The sequence below is a fragment of the Equus przewalskii genome, chromosome 1, assembly GCF_037783145.1.
Source record: "Equus przewalskii isolate Varuska chromosome 1, EquPr2, whole genome shotgun sequence".
NCBI classification, from domain to species: domain Eukaryota; kingdom Metazoa; phylum Chordata; class Mammalia; order Perissodactyla; family Equidae; genus Equus; species Equus przewalskii.
In genome coordinates, this window is record NC_091831.1 from 166086696 (window position 1) to 166105928 (window position 19233).

Sequence of the window (19233 nt, forward strand, 5' to 3'; positions counted from 1 at the left end):
GATCCCTTAGGAAAAGCTAAACTTTTGCACAAAGATTAGGGATATTGAAATTCATTAACTCTTTGAGGCCACTAGGTAGATGATGTTGTAAAAGGGGCAGTAACACAGTTTATGAAATGGTATCTTAATTGTCTGAAATCCAAACGAGAGTTTTTAATTACAGAGGTTTAAGTTTCAAAGTAACCACTTTGTGCTAAAGGTAAAGTTTGTATTTGTAATTCCTAAGTACACATGTTCATGAAGAGACATAGTTCATGCAGTGGACTCTCAGGCCCACGGAGTTCACGGGTGAGTAATTCTAAGTATGTAGAATTGGAGGAATTCCACATTTGATGGCATAAAAGGGTTAAATAACCTGTACCCAGGACAATTTTGGATTTAGTTCAGGCAAAGTCATTATTTATTTAAAAAATAATTTGAGGGGCTGGCCCCGTGGCCGAGTGGTTAAGTCTGTGCGCTCCGCTGCAGGCGGCCCAGTGTTTCGTTGATTCGAATCCTGGGCGCGGACATGGCACTGCTCATCAAACCACGCTGAGGCAGCGTCCCACATGCTACAGCTAGAAGGACCCACAAGGAAGAATATACAACTATGTACTGGGGGGCTTTGGGGAGAAAAAGGAAAAAATAAAATCTTTAAAAAAAAATAATTTGAGACTGTTGTTAAGCATATTCACTGAAGAGAAGAGTGCACATTGGCTAATTTCTCATGTGGCGAGTTATGTAAATGCACAGTGGAATGCAAAGGAAACCATGAATACTTTTAAATTCATACGTAGCACAATATATACATATAGATTGTCCTTTAGATTTGAAGGTGATGCTGCCGTTATTGTCTCTGCTATTTTCTGTGTGTTCAGATCTGGCTGTTTGATTGGCAATTCCTACTGTGTACAGTCTGCATATGTGTCAACTAGCAACTGCAGCCATTGCCTGGAGGGCTTGATTGCTGGGTTGTTCAATATTTATTAAGCATCCGGGAAGTGCTAGGTGCTGCATTGAACAGTGCAAGTGTAAGACTGCTGCTGTCCTCTAAAAATTCTATTCCAAGGTGACTAGCGGAATGCAGATGCTTTGTATTTTTTATGCAGGTTGACTGAAACTACATGATTAGAAAAGGGAACGCCAGTTACCAGATGTTGTTCCTCTGTAATATGGAAGGTAGGTGGCTAATGTCTTTCCCATTCATTTAGAAGTGTTCGAGTTAGAAGGCCATGATTGAATGAATCTGTTATAATGGCCTAGTATATGTGAAGGTTGAAGAAGGATCATGTGAAAATCTGATATCAGGGCAGAAGACGACGCAAAAACAACTCTGGGTCAGGGGAACTTTGTTTAAAGAAAATGGAGAGAAAAGAATCCAGTAATATTTTCAAGGTTTGTTCTTGGTAAGATTTGGGGTCAAATTGAGCAACACCATCTTTGGTGACTGCTTACAATGAATTCTGATAAACTTTCTCCACATTTTAATGATGGTATTTATGTTGCTAATGACACGGTATAAGATAATAATGGAAACCCGTAGGCTCAAATGATAATATTTGTTTTTCAAGTTTAGGTGCATTCTGTTATATTTCTTAAAGTATTTGACATCAGTCATAGAGTTTCCTCTTAGTGACTATAGGACTTTAAAATAATTGAAATCAGGAACTAAAGAACAAGATAGAGGTTTAAGAAATTGGCTGAAGACTTATGCAGTGCTATTTACAGTCAGTGTTAACCTAAGCATATCATTGTTAAAAATAATAAATTATTCCAACATATAAATAAAATCACTATACATACTCTTAAATGTACTTCCCTAACTCGAACCCAAGAACTTGTTTTTTCTTCATTTTTTTGCTGAGGAAGAGTCACCCTGAGCTAACATCTGCTACCAATCCTCTTTTTGTATGTGAACCACCATCACAGCATGGCCACTGACAGATGAGTGGTGTAGGTCCATACCCAGGAACCAAACCCGGGCTACTCAAGCAGAGCACAATTAACTTAACCACCAGGCCACCGAACCTGAGAGTTTTTATCCTCAACTGAGTTATATACAAGTAAAATAGCCAAAATATTAGACTTTGAAGTATTTTTGTAGAAAACATGGTGAAGATTTTGTGCATATTAAAAAATAATATAACAGCGTGTTGCATTTTCATTGCAGTTGAATAAAAGAGCATATTTAAGTTTAAAGTTTAGGAATTTTTGTTTTGGTACTTTTCAAATGACAAAGATGTCATCTATATAATCAAAATAACTCTTATTTTTACATTCAAACAATTTTAAGACATTTAGTTCAAAATACTCTTAATAAGCTCTGATAAAGAGAGTGCTAATGCAGTGTCTTCTCTTTAGTCCTAATTATAAGAGTGAATGTTACACAAAGAAGAGTTGGTCAGGACATGAGTAATAATGTAGTATTGACAGTCAAACTGCTCTCTCTTTTGATGCTTTTAATTTTCTGGGATTTCAGTAGAGAAGTGTAAGAATGCCAACACCCACTTTGCTACTACTCATCTAATAGCTTCTTATCTAATGGGCTATGCATTAATTCTTTTAACTGACTTAAACGTTATCCAAATTTTAGTATAATTACATGGCTACAATTTACTCTATAGCTATGTGGGCAAAGTTAAGAAAAAGTCAACTGTAGGTTTGCAGAAAATCCAGAAACCAATTAGAGCTTTGATACATGAGCTGGAAAGTTCCAAAGGTAAAACTGAAGAAAGTGAGGGCGGGAGGAAGAAGAGGGGGGTGACTTGACCGGAAGTGAGCCAGCAGAGAGGCAGAAGATGGCATGGAGGAACTGGCAAAAAATGACATATTAAAATTTTGAATAGAGAATGAAATAACTTAAAATGTTGTCCCTTCAGATGGATCTGCGTTATGAGTCTATATGAATAATATACTACTGTCTTCAAGGATGACTATTTTGTTTCTTTCAGGCAACAGTCATGAATGCAAGAATCAGTCTTACTTCAGAGATGCATGGGGAATATCCATGTTAAAAACCTATTGTCAGAGAATAATGTATTTTTTCTGTCTCCTTTTCTTTCTTTCATCAATAAAGGATTTGATGAAAATGCGGTGCCTATACTGAAATAACCAAAGAGGTCGTGGGCCCTGACTCTAGTAACCATTGTAAACACTATCTCTATTCAGTTTATCTCTTGGATATGAAGAAATAGATTATATGAAGTTTTCAAAAATACGTAGGCAATAAAGAAGGAACCAGAGCTAGAATCCAGGAACCCAGGTCTTTTAATCATTAGCATGGAGAGCTTTCTGTCACTCAGCCTTCTTTTGAATTGAATTCTTTAAAAATAAGAATGCATGACTAGAGATATTTATTGTTTGGTGTCACCCAACAAATTGAAATATATTGAACTCAGGATTCAATAATTTTGTTTTGTACTTACATTTAGGTTGAGAAGAAAAAAGTGGAGATACTGAATTTTGAATTTCTACCATGCATTCTATAGTTTAATATGCTTTGAAATTATCATTCCACTAAAACAGTACACATGAAAAAGCTGAATGAGAAGTGGAGAAAAAACAGTTATTTATTTGAATCATACCAAGTATCCAGCTGTTAGCATCATGGAAAGGAATGTTTTTAAGCTGGGATCAACAGAGCTGTGGGGCTGTTGGACTCCCTTTAGGACCAGCCAGGCTGGAACAGATGAGGGTAGGTAAGTGGGAGGGAGGGTAGTGTTCTGCACGTGCCTCAATTCCACGGGAGCAACTCAACTTTGATTTGCTTAACATGATGGAGATTCCCTGGTCTTACTTTTTTGAAGAAAGAGCAGCAGGACTAAACAAATGGGTAGAAAGTATTTAGGTAATTTTTTGCAAGTTTCTGCATATCTGAAACGGAACCAATACCTCACACAGTGTATCTAGAAGTTAAATATTGTTAAGATTTCATGGGTTCCGTTTTGCAGAGGAGAAAACAGTAGCACTGAGAAATTAAGTCTCTTTTCCAAAGTCTCTTTAAGAGTCAGAGATGCAGCTGAACAAAATTTTCAAGGCCAGGCATTTCTAGTTCAACACTCTATCCGCTAGACAACACTACTTCTTTGCTTTCACAGTTGTTTATATTTGGTTTAACAGCAGTTTTCATTAATGCCTCCTAAATGATTGAAATATAGTTTTAAAAACCTGAATTGTTGCAACTGCATTGTTACCTTTGTCTTTATTAGTAAAACAATCTTTTTTCTTGTTTACTCTAAGTGCTAATGTAAATAACAGCTTTTATTTAGCATATTTCTGCTGACTGTTTTTACACTTTTTTGCTACCTCTAGCCTAACCATATTTGTCTCATTCTTTTGCAAATCTTCTAATTCTAAATTAAATGAAGCTAGGATCTATTCTAAAAGGAATTGTACATCAGTGTTCCTATTTTTCAATTCTAATTAAAGCCTTCAACTCCTGTGCACTTAAACTTTCTTGAATGCCATTGCTGCTGCACAAATGCTATTGCAGCTTACACAGGAGTAATCTTAATATAATTAAAATGATCTAATATTTCAATTGTTTGCTGAGAAACTAGGTGTATTCTCTTCAGACACTCATCAGTTTAACTTCTATATATCAAAGAAAATATGTCATCTTTATAATCTCATGGCTCCTAAAGAGTAGTTTATTTTTATTCTTGATATGATCATTTAAGTAGTTTTTTCCCCAGCACTTCCTGATTGCTTGTTTAAAATTACAATTCTGGCCTTAATAAGCTGTATCATTTTAAGAAATGTCACTTAATCCCCTCAAGGCTTTTGTTTCTCCAAAGGAAGTTTTTCCAAAGAAAAGCACTCCCTGCCTCCCTTGTAGTATAGGGTTCTCAGAGGAAGTGAAGAGGGCCTCACCCTGACCAACTCTCTCCATCTGGGTTACAGAGGGTGAGAGTCTTTAGCTTTTTCAAGGTAGAGCTTTCGCACAGGCCAAGTTAGTCCTGGAGTGGAGGTGTTCGTGTAGTTGATTGAGCTCACTCAGTGATCCAAGAAAAGTAAGTGTACAGTGGTGAACACCCAGTTGTTGCACCCTTCTGCTTTGGGCATAAGCTTTGGTGTCCATATCTTGGGGCCAATGGCCACTAGGGGCAAAAAAAGACCTTCATCTGCCCTATGGATAATAAAGTCTTTAAGTAATCTCAGTTCCAGAATAACTGAAAGGTGGATGTGTAAGTTCCTGACAATGTGACTGCTTTGTTTTCTGCAATAACATAAAAAAGAAGCTACCAGATTATTAACCTGAAGTAATAGCTACAGAGAGCAAAGGCGAGCCAAAGGGAAGGTGTGAAAGTGATTGTTCTCCTAGTCCATCAAAACATCACACAGGGATCGCTTTAGGTCTGATTTCCCAGCTCCTGCTCTGGGCCTACTATCTTGGACCACTCACAGGATACCTCTCCCAGGATGGGTGCTGGGGATCTGTGGGCTTCTCTGTCTTCTCCTAAGCCAGGCTTATGAACACCCAGGCTTTCTGTCATTGTGTAGGACAACATCCCTTCCCTAGTAAGAGCTTTATTGGCATTCTTCTTCTTCTTCGGCACCTGTCACTTATTCATTTACTCACAAGAACAGTTAAAAACAAGAGAAACAGATGTTGTTGAGCTCATCAAACTGTGTACTTTTCTTCAGTTGAATCTCACCTAGCTTCAAATGGGAACAAGATGTTTTTTCTGCAATGGATGTTCTTCTTCTGCTAGTTTCTAACTCCTATGATTTTCCCAGGTCTCAGTTCAATAGTATTAAAAGGCATAAAATCTCCAGTAAACAATGTCTATATGAGGGCTACACCTTCCTTTCATGAAGTAAAAGAGCCTTTTGGAATAGATGTTTGTTCCTTAACAGCAATTCAGACTTCTCCAGAAACGATAATGATAGAAACAAGAATCGTATAGTAGGAGAGAATCAGTAATTTTCAAACATTTTTTTCCATGAACCTCATTTTTCCAACAACTGCTGTACAGTGTAATTTGATGGGTACTATCATCCTTTACTTTCTTGCTGGCCTCAAAGTATTTCATATAGTCATTCTGGTCTTCCTATTATTTGCAGGTTTGCTAGCCAGAGGAGATTATTATCCCCAAAACATGAAAATTTTAGAGGAAGCACTCTAGGGTCCTCTTTCTCATTGTTAATTCAGTGACATCATGAGAATTCAAATCTAATATAATAATCTAAGGAATAATAGGAATGACTATTTAAAAAAGCATATTTAAGAACTTATGAGCCAGTCCTGATGTACTAGGGGTTCAAGTTCAGCACACTTGGCTTCGGCAGCCTGGAGTCAGTTCCTGGGCATGGAACCACACCACTTGTCTGTCAGCAGCCATGCTGTGGCAGTGCCTCACATAGAACTAGAAGGACTTACAACTGTAATATACAACTATGTAATGGGGCTTTGGCGAGGGCAAAAAACAAGAGAGGAAGATTGGCAACAGATGTTAGCTTAGAGCAAATCTTTCCCAGCAAAAAAAAAAAGGAACTTATAATCATAGTAATCATTTATTTAACACCAGGTCTGTGCAGATTCTGGATTAGAAACACTCATTCAACTAATACATATGGAAAACATACTATTCACAAGGCGTCGTTATAAAATCTTGGGATATAACAGTGGACAAAACAGACAAAATTCCCTACTAGGGTGGTGTGGTAAGCAGCCTCTAAGATGACCCCCAATGATCCCCACCCACTTCTTGGCATTCACCTGCTTGTGTAAAACCTTTCGCTTGAATGTGGGCTGGACCTAGTGACTTACTTTTACTAGAGTATGGCAAATGTGTCACTTCAGAGATAGGTTACAAACATACTGAAGCTTCCATCTTGGAATTACTCTTTCACTCTTGCTTGCTCTCTCTGAGGAAAGCCAGCTGCCGTGTCGTAAGCTGCTTTATGGAAAGGTGTATGTGGCAAGGAACTGAGGGAGGACTCTGGCCAACAGCCAGCAAAAAACTGAGGCCTTTGATCCAACACTCCACAAGGAACTGAATCCTGCTAATAACTGCGTGAGTAAACTTGAAAATGTGTTCCACATTGAGCAAACCTTCAGACAAAGCCACAACCACAGACAGCCCTGAGCTTGACTGAAATCTCACGAGACTTTGAACCACAGGCAGCTACGCCAGCCCTCTTGACCGACAGAAAATGTGACAAAATAAAAGTCTGTTGTTTTAAGTCAATATGTTTTGGAGTAATTTGATATGATACACAATAAGGGACAATTAAAGAAGAGAGAAGAGAAGATACGCAAACAAGAGAAATAGGTAGTTCTGGGAGGGTGGAGTGAGGAGCAGATGGGAAATTTAAACAGCACGGTCACAAAAGGACTCACTCAGATAGTAACATTTAGGCAAAAACCTGAAGGAAGTGAGGGGGTAAACCATCATGATATCTGGGGGAAGAAGTTTCCAGGAAAGGAAGAACAAGTTCAAAAGCCCTAAGGCAAAAGTAATTCTGTAAGACTAAAGAATGCGAGGATGGCAGTGTGGCTAAAAAGGAACTAGTGGGAGAAAGAAATGATCAAGAAACAAGATCTTCAATACAAACAAAAGCTTTCTGTGTACGCACACGCATGTGCTTGCATCTGTCTGTCTATCTATCAGTGTGTTATTTTTTTGAGGAGAGGTAGGTAGAAATTTCAATGCTGGTAGTTCATTGTAAACACTCTGGATTTTTAAAAAAGGAAGATTGGAAATCTTCTTATGGATTTTAGTAAAGACTATACCAGATGGGGTAGCCAATCGAAAGCCTAGTTAGGCAAGGAGATACAATGCATATCAAATATAATTTAATTTACTCCTTAGAATAACCTGAGAAGCAGATATCACTAATGATACTTTAGTTGCAAGGAAACAATTCAGAATAACGAAGAGACATGCCTAAGGCCATGCAGCTAATTAAAGTGAGAATCAGAATTTCAACTCATGTTCTTCTGTCTCAAAATTGGAATCTATTTCAGAGTAATATCTGGCATCATCTACCCACCTCCCCAATCTATATGTAAAATACTGAGAAATATACAAACTGGAAAAAAAAGAGAAAGCACAAGTAAGAAGCAGGGTGACATGAATAGGGGAGGTGATCTAATTATTTTGCACAACAGAAATAGTTGAGAAGTACTGTTTTGACCTCTTTTAAAGCAGGAAGCATTATATGTGAAGAGCACAGCCTATGTTAGGTGACTTATCTAAAATCTTTGAAGTCAATAGAAGGGACAGAAATAGAACTCAGTTCTCTGAATTCTCTTTCTTGTTGAACCGCCAGAGAACACTCCTCTCCTGTTAGTTCACCTTCGTAAGGTATTTTGCTGATGAAAAGTGCTATTATTACTTGGGAGCTTTTGTAAAAAAACTTAAGACAAAAACATTTCTAAAACAATTGTAATTGATTATGTCATCCATGTACTTTAAGCTGTTGAAGTTCACCAAATTACAGTGCACTAATAAATTAAGATAGTACTTCATTAAAGACTTTAGACATTTTCTGAACGGAATTGAAATTAACAAAAGGATCTAAAGGGTGAAATGCAAATCTTCTGTAAAATTCTTTTCTATAGAGCTGTTCAAAAGCCAAAGGGATTAATACAGCAGTAGATTAGTATGAATTTAAAACAACACGAGTGAAATTTGAAATCAAATAAGTGAAGAGTTTTCACATTTTTTTTATGTCCAGACACTGTTACTTATTACACCATAGATTTTATCTGATAATTCTTCATCTGTGTTAAAACATAAGAAAAATAATCTCTTAGCTCTGCTGAATCTATCCTATTTCTCTGCGAAAATATTGTTATTAGTTGGATGGATATGTTTTATTTGATTAGATAAGACCTCTGTTCAAGAAAGAATATCTAATAGGTACAGACACTGTGTGTATCTCTTGACATAAGTTATTTTTAATTCTTGCAAACAATACTAAAAATATCATTAGCCCCCTTTAGACAACTGAAGAAACTGGAGACCAGAGAAAATTATCACGTAACAATAAATGGGAAAGCCAGGATTTCTACCCTGACTACTTAGCCTCCTAAATCCATATATTTCAACTAACACTTTAGTTAGAGAACAAGAATTCTGGATCATTTTCTGTTCGTTTTCTGTTTTTTGTTTGTTTCTTCTCTGTGTGTTGTGTGTGTGTGTATGCGTGCGTGAGAGGGAGAGGGAGAGAGATCTCAAAATATTTGAATTTAAAATAGTTGATTGTTTACATCTCCTCATTCTCAGGTATAAAAAACAAAGGGGAAATCAAAAGATGTTGCCTAAAGCTATCAATCTGGTTTATTCAGCTCAGCCTTTCGTGAAGTTTTGTTCCTTGATAGAGATCTGTTCGAAGTGGAGTCCAAGAAAGCCCCCAGTGAGCAAATAACCCAAGGTACCAGCACGTCACATTCATTGTCGCAGATTTTAGCCTCAATATATTTTTTTTCACAAATCCAACCAAACATTTATTCCAACCCTCTAAGCAGTATCCTTGGATTTACCAAATTTGAAGTGGGTTATCAGAGTAAGGGGAATTCTTAGAAAAATTTCAGGGAAACGGAAGTCTATATTCTAGCTTCTTAGTGAGGGAAATATCAATATTGTATTTATTTTTAGCATATGGTGAATATCCCAGCAATAACAATGTTCTGGAAACTATTCTTCATGCCGCACAGTGAGGTCAAACATAGGTGAACAGAACAAATGACAAGACAGTGGGCTCTATTTCCCCTCCTCAAACATCTAATCATCAATGATGTAAACCCAGTTCATATCTGGCCATTGAGCAGAGGAACTGTAGTAATTTTCCAGAGAAGGCTCATCAGGAAAAGCCAAACTGAAACTAAGTTTTCTAAGACTTCAATTTTTTTGGAAGATGGCCGACTCCCATTATAAAAATACCTACCCAGGGATTGTATGAGATGTTAATAGATTATGTTGTTACTCAATTATGTGGCTTGAAAATTAATCTAAGAGAACAATCAAAGGGGCTACATTAATAGAAAATATAAAAATAATATTTAGAGATCAAGGACAGCTTATAGGAGCAAACCTTGATGTAGATGAGAAACAGACAGATATCCTAAGGAAAGAACAGCTACGGGAGACAATGTCCTTCTTGGAAAGCAGGACCTGGGTAGAAGGGAAGTCTTGCTATATTGTGGGAATCACAATTATGTGATTAAGGAAAAGTCTAATCTTTGTTTATACTAAAGTAGTAGAGATTTTAAAAAGTCATTTCCATAGAAAAAATATTATTTTAAGGTGCTGGTATACTATGATATAACCATTATGCACAATCTTTTTCTAAAGCTAATTTTAGAGAACATCTTATAAGTAGAGACAACTTCTCTGCAAAGGAAACTGCAGGGAAATAAATGTTTAATTCTTCCAAATCTACAGAAAACCATCTTCTGTTCTTTCTCCTCTATGTCTGAGGAAGTGGTATTTCTCCTTTCCAGGCTTTTTCCACTTGTGCTCTTGGTTCCATTTCTTCTCAACATCTCTGGGGCCTCGCTCCATCAATTGCCCCTTCTCTCTGTGTGTGATCTTCAATTTCATCTTTTCTACCCCTTCCTTTCTCTTGACCTACGTGCATGCTCTGGTTTTCTTACTCTCAAATTAAAATAAACAAACAGAAAGACTTTTTCTTGATCCTTTGACTTCTTTGAGCTCTATTTCTCTTCCTCTGTTCCGTAGTTAAACTTCTCAATAGTCTACACTTGCCGTTTTGCATTTTGGCTCCCATCCCACTTCATTTTGCATCTGTCCTTTCTCGCAATTGAAGCTACATTCTAAGCAGGGGTTCATAACCTGTTAGTCTCAATCTTAATTGATGGTGTTGGTTTGTCGTCTTCAAAAGTTGTTACCATTTAAGAAAATTTTATTTTATCATTACTAGGATTCGACCTACTGTGCTGGTATTATTGTTACCATTATTTTTAAAATCAAAACAAGGTTAATCAACCCAAATATAATGGCTCAATGGTTAGCCATGACCTTTTCCACATGCTATTTTCTCTTCAAAGACCTCTTGGCATCTCCAAAGTGATCTTGCATTCTAGTCTGAGGCAGTCTTGACTACCTGGCTTCCCTCTGGGAAAGGGTGATGGAATAAATAGTAAATTCCCCAAGATTTTTTACGTTATTTTTAAAAATTAAAAAAAACTGGGGGCTGACCCCATAGCCAAGTGGTTAAAGTTCCATGCGCTCTGCTTCAGAGGCCCGGGGCTCAAGGGTACAGATCTTGGGCATGGACCTGCTCCACTCATCAGCCATGCTGTGGAGGCATCCTACATACAAAACAGAGGAAGAGTGGCACAGATGTTAGCCCAGGGTGAATCTTCCTCACCACAATAAAATAAAATAAAATAAAATAAATTAATTCATTAAAGAATTAGCTTTATTTATAGGGCCCAGGGCAGTGACTAATATATAGAAGAGGCTCAAAAACTGTTTGCTGAATGAGGAAATGGAATAATAATTTAATGAAAACAAAAATGTGTATTTGCTAGGAATCAAGGTTCTGTTTCCTTTGTGAAAATTTCCTCCAAAGACAGTAAGCTCAACCTCCCATTGCTGAGGAAAAATAAGAGAAAGGTAATGCTTTTTCGCATCCTAAGACATCCATCATCTACATTAAGGTATTTGATAACTTTTAAGAAGATTGTTTAATTTGTCTGAGATTATGATATCATTTCAATCTGTATAATCAATGCCAGAATTCCTTTTACAAAGTCCTGTATCACTAGGTCTGAAAAAAATCTGTCTGTCTATCTATCTGTCTATCTATCTATCATCATTTAATTTTGGCCCATGAAGGCAATTCTTTAAAATAATCCCTATAATTATTAGTTTAAGAGGAAGTTAAATAGTTTGAGATCATTTTTAGAACCAATTTAAGATGGTCAAAATCTTTTTGTACATGTAATAAATGAAAAAGGAGACTATCTTTTATGGAATTGACATACTTCAAAACAAGTGTTTTAGAATCTCTTTCTTTATATACATATATAAATTAATATATAAAACATATATAAATTGATATATAAAGCATATAAATTTATATATAAAACTCCTGTAATATATATTACATATGTATGTTATATATTGCATATATGTATTAACATATATTTTGTAATGGAAAACTCTGGAGGGGAATATAGATACAGTCTTGTGTCACTTAACAATGGGGATATATCCTGAGAAATGCATTGTTAGGTGATTTCATCGTTGTGCGAACAGAATGGAGTGAACTTACACAAACCTAGATGGTATAGCCTACTACACACCTAGGCTATAAGCTATTAATCTCATGGGACCATCCATAGTTACATGCATTCCATCGTTGACCAAAACGTTGTTATGAGGTGCATGGCTGTATATTTATGTATATATTTTATATATAACATTCATATTTATAATTATACAAATATAAATATATAATATAATAAATGTACATTATATTTTTAGAAATTTATACTTATATATAATAATTTAAATATAAATTTATATATAAATATATATATATTCCCCTCCCTATGTTCTTCATTAGCTAGCTCCTGTAATTTAATTATCCTCTAAATACCACCTAGTTGGGAATCATCCCAAAAAGGAGTGCAAGAAGCCTTATTTTTTCAAGCAGTCAGAAAGCTTGCTAGCTTACTCCTTTCACTATTCACTCCCATGGAGCTGATCTTAAATCAATGTCAAAAGAGACAAGACAACACTAGAAACTTCTCCTTCTATCCCTTATGGGGATGAGCATACACCTATTCATTCATAAATGTTTACTTAGCACCTACTATGTTCCAGGCCTTGTTATAGGTGTTAGTTGTAAGTTGTCTTATTATACCATTACTCATAAAGTTATCTAAAATCTCCTCACCACCAATACCCCCCATCCTTGACATTTATTGACAGCAGGGTAAAATTGGGAGGAGAGAACGCAATTTTGGCTTATTAAAATCTTTAAGGGGCTGGCCCTGTGGCTAAGTGGTTAAAATTCTGCGCACTCTCCTTCAGCACACCCTGGGGTTCACCGGTTTGGATCCCTGGTGCAAACCTACTCCACTCATCAGCCATGTTCTGTAGACATCCCACATACCAGGTAGAAGAAGAATGGCACAGATGTTAGCTCAGGACGAATCTTCCTCAAGCAAAAAAAGAGGAGGATTGGCAATGGATGTTAGCTCAAGATAAATCTTCCTCACACACACACACAAAATCTTTAACATCTCTTTCTCTGAGTTGGGCTTGACTTGAGCCCATTTTAGATTCACACAATATGTTGTGAACCCTGTCCAAAAATGTCTCTTGAAATTCTGGTAATTAATAGTTACTTCCTTCTTTTACATTTTCTCAGAAACTAAGGGGGAATGACTACTGGGGTGCTGAGTCCTGGAAAATTAATTCTCCTGACTTTTGTATACTTTTCCCCCAAGTTTCTTCTTTGTCTATGGTATTCCTTAGATTGATTCTCACTTAGCTGTGGACAATAATCAATCTCTCTTTTTTGTTTACTTCTTCTCAAGGTTCGTTTTCTGAGAAGAGCAGTCCGTAAAGCCAATGAACCCTACCATCAGAAGAAAATGCATCCTTAAAGTAGATTCTATCTTGAATGAGCAAGGCTTAACCCAACTGCCACCACACTGGTTACACGGCAATTGTGGAAGACCAGCATACAAAGTCCTGAAAGGCACATTTAGAGTAATGTAGTACAAGGAGGGTAGAATTAATTCTGTTCCCTGAAAAAACTTTGTAAGAATTATTCCTTCTACCTGAAACTGTTCTATTCCACGTCCACCTGGTGACGTCATTCAATGTTCAGCTCATATCCGTGGCTTTTGCAGCCTCTCCTGGCCCTCCTTCAGACTCAGATAATAACCGTTGTCTCCTCTGTGCAATCATTTTTCTTTGTATGTATATATTATTTACGTGTCTGTTATCCCTGAATGACTGTGAACATTCCATTGAAAGAACTGTATGTTATTCAACTTTGTCCAACAGATGTTTGTGAAAGCAAGTGTGAGAAGAGTGGGAAGGAGGAGGCACAGAAGAAGAAAGAGAGGAAGAAGGGAAAGAAGAAGGAATGAAAGAAAGAAAGAAGGAAGGGAGGAAGAAAAATATATATTAGGTGTTGGGTTTGAACACCGTGTCATCTGTTTGCTCAGAGCTTTGGCACGTGTTTTTATGTGGTTTCTCTCTGTAGCCACAACAACTAATTAATCTTTGAAGAACATATATTTCAAAAAGTCCACCTATTCTCACTGATTCTTTTCACTAATTAAGAATTATTAGAGCTCAAGCAAACAAACCAAAAATATAATTTCTCCTTTTTTTAAATTCTATGATCGTCTTTATATTATGATGGGTATTGCCAGCACTGAAAAATGTTAGGTAAATTTAAGCAAAGACTGTTTCATTAAAAATTCACAACAAATTTGAAAGGTAAAAAATAGCTTAACACATTTGGTTGGAATAAAAATGATGCCTTATGTATCTATACTGGAAATTTACATTGTAAAGTTTATTCTCCCTATTTGGATAGGAATAAAACATTTTGACCTACTAGACATGACTTATCAAATAGTGGGTATGATGACCAAAGCACTAATTACTGGTACAGTCACAGGGAGCATGAATCCTCATTCTCCTGTGTATCTGCTCATCCACTTATTTGGAATAGATTGAATGCATTAATGGATTCTCTCCTGCTTAGGTATCATCATTTTGTTTCAATCTGAGTCTGCTTGAGCTTTTAAGTCAGGCTTTTCTCTGTTCCAGCTCACTAGGTTGCATCCCCAATCCAGTTCCAGACCAATTTATAATCCAACGAGAATGTTCTTCATCGAAAGCCTGAACACTATACTGTAGTGTATGTTCTGAAGTGTCTTCCATTTAAGACAGTCACAATCTTTTTAATGCCTGTACAAACTTTTCTACTAATAATTTGCTTTTATTGTAAAATCACATTCTATTTATCTTTTTATTTATCCACTATATCATTCCTATATTTACTTTTCTTCAAACAAGAATGTGTTCTAATCTATTGCTACTTTCTATTTCTCTTTCTATTTTCTATTTCTGTTTCTTAATATGTGGCAACAGTACAGAATGCATCGCCAGGTAAACTTGGCAGTTATCCAGACTATTTGACTACTCTGGGATGTTGGTCTGTATAATTCAATCACCACAGTTTCCTTTTTTTGAACTTGATTTATATGGTTCAATCATCTGCTAATTGTTAAGCAGATAATCATCCTTTGTTTTAAAGCAGCTGAGGTCTTCAAAGCACTGGGTTTCATTTTTATGAGGATAAAATGTGATAGTTTATAATGTTTGAACAGTGACAAAATCATTGAAGGTGTCATGAAGGAATCAAAGCCCTGGGGAAGCTACTAACAATTTGGCTTTTCCAATATGTGTGAGAATACTAATCCTACTTTCCAAAGATAATTTTATAGATGTGTTTAATAACATGAAAATATCTCAGTTGCTGGTAGGCATTTCAACTGTGTGTTGTTGACCCTAACATCTGACACTGTTAACACAAGCACAGGTCTTTCACAAGGTCTCAAGTAGTTTGTTATATCAGCCAATTTGTACAGAAGTTGATTGCTTTAACTAATGAAAACAAAATGAGTAGACAAAGTTAATGCAGAGTCCCATGGAAGAGCAAATCCTTAAATCACTTAATGATTCTGATAGAGAAAAAAATGATTTAAGTTCTAGTTTTGGAAACTTATCTGTTACACTTAAAAAAAATCTTTGATTTTGGACAGGACATTTCACCGTGCTATGACTGCATTGTGCTATAAAATTTTTAAAGTTCCTTCTGGGTCTAAAATTATTTGTTATATTATAATATATTGTATTATGTAATATCATATCATATTATATTGATAATCCACTCATTCAGGAAGTGATGAGGTTGTCCTGAACTGTAAATGACTATACTTAAGCAAATTTTGAAATTTTATGTAAGAACATCAATAGCAAACATGAATTCAACAGTATTTAAATAAGCTGCCTTGCCAAAACCTTTCCAGAATCATCTGATCTGAGGAGCCATGATTTGAATTCTGGTCTCAGACTTTAGTCTTTACACGGCTTCATGGAGCACAAAGTATTGTTCTCACAGTCAGTTTCTGAAGCCCACTGTTTCAAGATGCACCAACCAGGCTGTCATCATTGTGAAGGTTGGTAGAGCCATCCTTTCCACAGAGGGGATCTATTCTATCATCAGCCTTTGTCTGGCTTCACGGTATTGAAATACTCTTTGCCTGTGCAGCCAAAGAGGCCAGACCACAGAGCAGCAGTTCCTTCCAGGTTTCAGAAGTGACAAGGCTTTGAGTTAGCAGATGCAGAATCTGACTTTAGTGCTCTGACTATGGTGAAGAAAACGTCAAAGTAAAGACATTGTTGCCCCTGTGGATAGTTTTTCAAGTTTGCATTCTCTCTTTCAGAGATTTTCGTCTAAAAGCCTAAAATTATAGGTAATTTCCACTTTCAAATACCAGCACCTTCATTCTTTGATTGTCTTGGAAATGTTACACAGCTAATATTTTTACCTCCTTTGAATTAATGATCCGTCTCCAAAATATTTTCTTTCTGGGATTTTGGGTTGGAGTTAAGTCACGGAGTCTGTAAATTACAATTGGAGACGGGGGATTAAAGCTCAGAATTAAATGAAGAAAAACATCACAAAATTTCTCATTTTGCGTGTTTTCTGTTTTCTGTTAAACAAATTGAGGACTGTATATCGATGATCTAAATATACGTATAATTACTGCTTTAATTATACATGTGATTGCTGCTTAACTTTATAATACATTGTTACCATGGAGCTGAGAGATTTTAATTGTAAAAGAATTTTTTTATATTAATTTCCCTTCATTTTATGGATTTTTTTTAAAGCTACATGTTTAAGGGAAAAAATGCCACCTCTATTGTGGCATTTATGTATTTGTATATATAATGATCATTTAGATTCTATTTAATGTTCTTGCAGTACTGAAGTAAGTTTTCAGCTGCTTCAAGAACTGTAATTTCCAAGCTAGGTTTAATATTTATCTTGCCTTTCTGACATAAATATTGAGAAATGGCTCTGCAGAGTCGTATTTCTTTTTCTGTACCATAATGAAAAAGTCTAACGTTCAGAAATGCATTCATGCTCAGATGAACTGATATATGACACATAATTAGTTATATTTTCCAACAAGATAGTATTATTTATGAAGGATGACTTGCCATTGGACGTATTTCTTACTCTCACATTTTTAAAATAAAAAGCTCCTTTAGAAGTATGTGTCTCCCCCATCCACCATCTTCTTTTCCCACTTCATAAGAATGAGATATCTTGTAGAACTTGTTCCTTTAATGGACCTATACAAATATAAATAATCCTTTGAAATAATTCATCTTTTTTTTTTTTTTTTGAGGAAGATTAGCCCTGAACTAACATCTGTTGCCAATCTTCCTCTTTTTGTTAAGGAAGATTGGCCCTGAGCTAACATCCATGCCCATCTTCCCCTACTTTATATGTGCGAGCCCTGCCACAGCATGGCTTGATAAGTGGTGCATAGGTTCGCACCTGAGATCTGAGCCAGCGAACCCGGGCTGATGAAGCAGAACATGAGAATGTAACCTCTGGGTCACCAGGCTGGCCCTCATCCATTTTTAAAAATAGCTAGTTTTTCCCCCTCAATAATAGAAACTAAATTATTGGCCAAACTTCCAAGGTCAAAAGCAAGCAAAGAGCTCAGCTACCTGGTAAGAGCTTGTAGAAGCGTGACACAGATACTACCACGTAACAAGACCATTGTGGTTCCTGCATTCGGCTCTGCCCCATGGCTTAAAGCCTTTAAGTGATTTCTTTTCTCTATTTTACTTCACATATGCGGTGTAAACATAAGGCTACAATTGGATGTTGTTACCTTGTCTGCTAGTCACAGGAGGGAGACTTCCTTCTCTGACTGTAATGGAAAGATTGAGGCTCTAATCATTGTTTCTGTTATCCTTATTCTATAAAATTTACATTTTTCTCCCCCATTCCTGACTGTTGGTATCTTACTCTCTCTAGGAATACAGTGCTGTCCTTCCTGCTTCTGCCTTTGGCTGCTTTCCCAATAAGAGAAGATAGAATTAGCACATACTCCCTGAGGAGGGTGGGAGGGGACTCAGCAGGGTGCTTCCTTAGTCCCTTCAACCACGGGCAGGGAGTATTCACAAAGGCACCCCTGGAACCAACTAACACTGCATTTTGTGATGAGTGGTACCAGTGCTTCTGTATTCATGTATAGCCAGCCCAAGGGAAATAATACACAAATATTAATTATTTGGAGATAATAATATGTGTACAGCTCTTGATCTGTGTGTACAACTCCCATTGATATTCCATTAAGAAAACAAAAACACATTCACAGTCAGTGTTTGCCCAACTTATTTTTAAGGAAGTGTGGGTGTCTTCTAAGGGGAAAGGTATAAAGAATCACTGCTTAATAAAATCACATGCCTGTGTATAATGTTAATAGTTGAAGTGACATTACAGCCTTAAGTCTTTTGCATGCTATTAATGGGAAAGAATGCTAAACTACTACTTTTTCTATGTGAGCAAAATCTTCAAATTAAATGAGTGAATTTGATGAAGCCTTGCTTATACATTCTGGATCTGCAGAACAATCAAGAAGTAAGAAAATGAGTTATGAGATAATTATCCATATTAGTACAGGTCAAAATGAATGAAGAATGTTGAATGAACTTTTTCCAAGGGCATGGGGGTGGCTGTGTTTTCTAATTGATGTAGCTTATTTTTCGTCTCTTCTAGCTTTACTTTGTGGGGTAGTCAATGGGATTTCTAAATATAGTGGTGTCATGGTTTGCCTCTCTGTTAGCACTAGTAGATTTTTCTCCAGACCTTCTCACTAGATAGATATGTAATAGTTCCTTTTCACATCTCTGCTTCAGTACAATTCCATGCTGACATGTCTTTCCTCTGGAGAAAAGAGTGTGGCCTGGTGGTAGCAGCACACATTCTAAGTGCCCGGAATCACTGAGTTCTAATCTCAACACCAAGTTCCTCAGTGACTTAGGCAAGTCACTTCCTTATCCCTTAGGTTCCAAATCTGTAAAGAACTGGCAACACCATGCTGGTGTGAGCAGTAATTAATGTTGGTAGAGTGTTACAGTAATTTTAAATATTATTATCATTACTTCGACACAGTTGGTTCATTTGAGCAACCTGCCATGAATTCAAACACAC

General features: G+C 36.5%; 1 long non-coding RNA gene across 3 annotated transcripts in view; it reads right to left on the reverse strand.

The window, feature by feature from the left end:
* The window catches only part of LOC139084687 (uncharacterized), a 258448-nt gene that overhangs the window by 125648 nt on the left and 113567 nt on the right, over positions 1 to 19233 (reverse strand). Inside the window, exon 3 of one of the 3 annotated variants that reach the window (XR_011542267.1) lies at positions 16544 to 16616. The exons of the other annotated variants lie outside the window; for them this stretch is intronic. This is a non-coding gene — a long non-coding RNA (uncharacterized lncRNA). The remainder of the gene's footprint in view (positions 1 to 16543; positions 16617 to 19233) is intronic. 3 annotated transcript variants of the gene reach the window in all.